Below are 6,000 nucleotides of genomic sequence, written 5' to 3' on the forward strand. Positions count from 1 at the left end.
TGGATTAATAAATTATAGTATATGTACACCATGGAATATTATGCAGCCTTAAAGAAAGATAGAGACTTTACCTCTTTCATATTTACATGGATGGAGCTGGAACATATTGTTCTTAGTAAAGTATTGCAAGAATGGAAGAAAAAGTATCCAATGTACTCAGCCCTACTATGAAACTAATTTATGGCTTTCATATGAAAGGTATAACCCAGTTTTAACCTAAGAATATGGGGAAGGGGGAGAAGGGAAGGGAGGGAGGGAGGAGGATGAGTGGAGGGAGGGTGATTGGTGGGATTACACCTATGGTGCATCTTACAAGGGTACATGTGAAACTTAGTAAATGTAGAATATAAATGTCTTAACACAATAACTAAGAAAATGCCAGGAAGGCTATGTTAACCAGTGTGATGAAAATATGTCAAATGGTCTATAAAACCAGTGTATGGTGCCCCATGATTGCATTAATGTACACAGCTATGATTTAATAAAAAAAGAAAGAAAAATGAGAAAAAAATAAATATTAAATCTTTTTTATGACCTGTAATATTGTCATTTAGCTCAACACTACAGATCACTATGTTTTTCTAATAACAGAAAACACAACAGTATTTTAAACCCTATTTGTACTGTACCAGAAAAATTAAGAGAGTGAAAAACTTAAGTTTAGAAATACAAAATATTGGGCGGTTCCTGTGGCTCAAAGGAGTAGGGCACCAGCCCCATATGCCGGAGGTGGTGGGTTCAAACCCAGCCCTGGTCAAAAACTGCAAAAAAGGAAAGATTTCTACATAAAAAATAAATAAATAAAAGAAATACAAAATACTGATGTCTCCCTTTGAAAATCAACAAATTCATTTTTCCAATAGGCAAGTACATATTTCAACCATAAATTATAGCTTTGGGGTAATGGGGTTAGCGGTTCATGGGATGACACGCTGTTATCCGTGGATACCTAAAGCAGGAATGTGTTCATACTGTAAACATCTATAATTAATATCTCATTGGGTTATATTTGATAAATATAGTAGTAGATTTTAAAATCACACATATTAGAACATTTTTCAGGTATTCTGTAAGGCAGAATCATCATCAATTAACAATGGCTAATAATTTGCCGTTTGGGGCATTTAATTCCCCCTTACTTTTCATTTACCATGGATATGAGTTCATTGTCCAAAGACCCCAAAAGCTGTGGTCAGCAAAAAACAAACAAAAACAAACAAACAAGAACAAAAAACCAGAATGGAGGCAACAAATCAATTTAATGGGCCTTCACCCTGGCTGGCAGAGCTACTGCTCACCATCTGCTCCCCAGCCCCTCTTCCTCAGCAGGGATGTGCCCAGCTGTGCTCGGAGCAGTGCACCTGGCTGAACAGCTGAATTTCTCAGCTCCCCCTACAGTTAGATGTAGCTACCTGTTTCAGAACTGGCCAGTGAGCGTTGGCAGAGGTATGTGGGACTTCCAAAATGGCTGCTTACTGGGAGGAGGCTGTTTACACCCTTCTGCTCCCTCTTTGCTGCTGCCTGGGATGTAAATGGGACAGCTGGTATAGATGGCAGAGCAGGGCTGGAGGAGCTACATCCCTGAACTGCCTACTTCACTCATGGGCAAGAATGAACCCTCATGTCTTTCAGGAGCTATAGCCAGGCCTCAGGCAATAGAAGCCTAATTAATTTGCAGTCTTTCATTATGAAAAACTGGGATATGCAGTTTGTTTTTTCTAAAGGAGCAAAGTTTAAGAAAATCTGTTGTATGGAAATCTTGGCTTTTGTGTAACTTCTATTGGGGTATCATTCATAGTATAAAGTGATTCTCCAAGGAACTTGAAGAGTTGGTTAACTGAAAAGATTCTGATTCGGGAACAAGCAGTGAAGAGTAAGAGTCCCATGTGGTGTAGCGAGGTCCTCAGTGAGCCAGAGGTGACTGGCTCCAGGATCTGAGCATATTTGAACTCTACCATAGGTCATGCAGCTTAAAAATCTTTCCACTCTTGACACTTAAACCCAATGAGAATAGCCCACATCACAAAGTCCCAAAGCTGCAGATGCTGGTGTGGATGTGGAGAGAAGGGACCACTTTTACATTGCAAACTAATACAGCCTCTTTAGAAAGAAGTATGGAGAACCCTCAAATAACTCAAAATAGACCTTCCATTTGATCGCACAATCCCATTACTAGGCATCTACCCAGAAGGAAAAAAAAATCATTTTATCTTAAGGACATTTGCACTAGATCGTTTATTACAGCTCAAGGTACAATCACTAAGATGTGTAAACAACCCAAGTGTCCATTGATATGGATTAACAAACTGTGGCATATGTATACCATGGGATACTATTCAGCTATAAAAATTATGGAGACTTTACATCTTTTGTATTAACCTGGATAAAGTTGGAGAACATTCCCTTTAGTAAAGTATCTCAAAGGGAAAAGCAAATATCCAATGTACTCAATACTAATATGAAGCCAGTAAACAAATGAATACATGCTCATGCTCACAAGAGAAAAACTCAATTTAATTCAAGTTGGAGGAGGCAGGATGCTTTTACCTGACGGGAACAACATTGTAGTGAGGTGCACAACTACAACAGGGACCTTACCTAACAAATGCAAACATTGTGACCTAATCGTTTGTACCTTTACATTAATCTGAAATAATAAAAAAAAATTCTTTCCACCCCAGGTACATGGATGCAGGTTTAAGTCAAACACAGTTTCTTTCTTTCTTTTTTTTTTTGTAGAGACAGAGTCTCACTTTATGGCCCTCGGTAGAGTGCCATGGCCTCACACAGCTCACAGCAACCTCCAACTCCTGGGCTTAAGCAATTCTCTTGCCTCAGCCTCCCGAGTAGCTGGGACTACAGGCGCCCGCCACAACGCCTGGCTATTTTTTTTTTGGTTGCAGTTTGGCCGGGGCCGGGTTTGAACCCGCCACCCTCGGTATATGGGGCCAGCGCCCCACCGACTGAGCCACAGGCGCCGCCCCAAACACAGTTTCTTATAATCCCAAATTGGGCTGGATGCTAGAGAGCCAGAACAAGGCTCTCCTCTGCCCATGCCTTCAAGGCAGCCAGTAATTTCCAACCACGTTCCTTGCAGCAGCTCAGGAATAAGACAGGCTCCACAGGAGTGAGCTGCCATCAGGACTGTAGCCTCACTAAGCAGGTCAGTTAACTCTGTGCACTAGAGCCCTCCACAGTGGGCACACACACACCAAAGGTGATCATGGGATTCACTAGGTGGGGGAGAGGATGTTAGAACTTCCACACATATTGATTTCTAGTATCTAAAACATAAGAAATAACACATCACTCGTACTCAGATTTACTTCTACCATGAGCTAGCTCTCTTGCTGTTCTGGATGTTCTTATAAGCAGTGACTCAAAAATCCAAGTTTCTTCTATCCTGTGGCCCCACCATCTGGAGGTCCTTCTTCCCAGGGCAGACATGGAACAAATGTTTGGATGACCACGTGGGGTGTTTTAGGACCAGGTGCACCAGTGGAGCCCATCACATCTACACTCCTACTGGCTAGCACCTAGTTACATGTCCTCACACCAACTGTAAGTGAGGCTAGGGAATGCAGTGTTCTTGCGTGTCCTAGAGTAGAAAATGGGGTTCCTGAGTGTCTAATTAGTTTGTTACAAAAAAAATTCCTAAACATTTCTGTTGCCACAGAGCTTCTGTCCATTATTCCAATCTTGTTTCTAGCCAGCAGGTCTGAAAAATAAGGTTGCCTAGTATAGACATAAAAGATTAGTGTTGCTAAGAGTTTAGAAATGTCCAGTGAACATATGGCATTTTCAACAAAACATTTGTCTAACATACATATAAAGAGGAAGGAAGGTTGGCTGGGAAGCCTAAAGACCTGGTTTTAGGTCCCTGCTCTGAACTTCGTTATATGTGCATGTTGGTTAAATTGCTGAGCCTCAGCAAGTCTTGTGCACATCTAATGACTACTGTCTTTCACAATGAGATGGTCATAGCCATTCTTGAAAGTCTTCCTGCCTAGGTCACCAGGGGCCTCCTAATTGCCAAAGCCAGTAGATGCCCTCTAGTCTTTGTTCTTCTGGAGCAAAATTTTGACTGCAGTGGAACTAAGACCATGCTCTTTTTCTCCTGCACAGAACCCAACCCCTCTACATTTCTGTGATCCCTTGGTCTCTGGGGAGAGATTCATCTTGGCCTGCCCCCTGGGTAATGCACTTCCAGGGTCCCACTCTTGGCTTCCACATTCTCCCCAGTCTCATTGTTCCAACAGCCTGATGACTCTATGGACTTAAATTTTGAGCTCAGACCTCATTCATTGAGCTTTGATTCTTGCAGTCCATCGAGTGCAAAACATCTTACTGGGAAGTCTCAGAGATGCTGGAAACTAAACACGCTGAGCACATCCAATCCACACCCACCAGCATCTCCTGAAATCCATGCCTTCTTGTTCCCCAGCTTGGCTAACACCACCGCCAATCCTCTTAAGGAGAAACCACCAAATTATTCTTAGCATTCCCCTTTTCACTGTTTTTCTTGCCTCAGTCCCTCCTTCATAGTGATCAATTTAAATGCAAATCCTGAGCTGGAGCTGTGGACTATGCTGAAGGAATGGGGAGGGATGGCCAGGGTGGAGGTGTCACTAGCCACCCCCACCAACTGCTACTGGAGTATAGGTCGATGGACTGTCAAGAGAAGCTCAAAAATCTGGATGTTTCAAAAATATGACATCTTCCCATTTTAAAATACTGGCAACTAATATCTGTGTGTCCCAAACACAAAAAAGTCTCTGTGCTGGCTCAGGTCTGCACAGTGAGTCAGTGCCCTCTGGCCCACACTTTAACAGTAGCACAGGCTTACAGTTTCAAGCCATTCTGTTTTTCTGAGATAAGTGTTTGCAAATTAAATCAGCCATTTTAGTACTTATTGTCCAAATGACTTCAGACTCCAAAATTTTTAATACCATAAAAATGTGGTTTGAAGATGCCTCAGTGCTGACAAGCTGCATTTTCCCGGCATAGCTTCTTAAAAACTTGCTTAACCTCTTGAAACCTTGCTTTCCTCATCTGCAAATTGGGGGAAATAATGGCATCTACTGCATAGGGTTGTTGTGAGCCTTGAATGAAATGACATATACATGGGCTTATGATAGGTGACTACTACTTTCATCAGCAATTACACCCTCTCTTTCACACCACTAAATTCATCTCCTAAAGTTACCTGAAGTTACTAAGGTGACTAATGGCCCCAGCAGCTATGTGCAGCCCAGCGTTAAGGGATCTGATCATTTTAGGTGACTTATCCAGATGACTTTCCAAGACATCTGAGTAAGGTGACTGACCCATCTTGATAACAGAGTTAGTACTTGCTTTATTCTGAGACCGGGCCACTAAACGGGACTCTTTAATCTTTTAACTTGTTATAGTCTTTGATATAGGGATGACATGTAGAGATTCTTGAGTAAGCTGAAGGCAAACACAGGCCATGTTGTGTACACTTCTCCGTTCTTATGTTTCATAAATATTTGTGGAATCCATGAACTTAAAAGGGCTTTAGACATTTTAGAAACCAAAGACTGGATAATTTGTTTTTTTAAATCTCAAAATTTTTCATTTTATTCTTATAAAAATGTGGCGGGGGCATGGAAAGACATGTAGTAACTTAGGATTTCTTGTTTTCCAACATTGGCAGAGGTCAAGGGCTTGAATCCAGGGTAGTAGGTGGAGTGCTGAGTCCCTGGCTCTGGGTCCAGAGCAACTTCAGTCCCATCTTGTGTGTGTTGGCGCAGGCTGCTGTCTAGTGAATACCAGCCTGCTGGCAAAGGCCATATGTGGGATTTAGGTGAACCTGTGTGATTCCTTTATCAGAAATGATAATGAGAACAACTTCTGGGGGCATGAGGCTATGGTGTAGGAGAGTACCAAAGTACCCACAGGGTGAGAAGCCAAGTCCAGAGTGTCTGTTGTGGGGAAAAGTCTGATTGATCTGAAATTGTAAGAGTGAGGGCAGAGAAT

This window comes from Nycticebus coucang, chromosome 4 (assembly GCF_027406575.1).
Source record: "Nycticebus coucang isolate mNycCou1 chromosome 4, mNycCou1.pri, whole genome shotgun sequence".
In the NCBI taxonomy this organism is placed as follows: domain Eukaryota; kingdom Metazoa; phylum Chordata; class Mammalia; order Primates; family Lorisidae; genus Nycticebus; species Nycticebus coucang.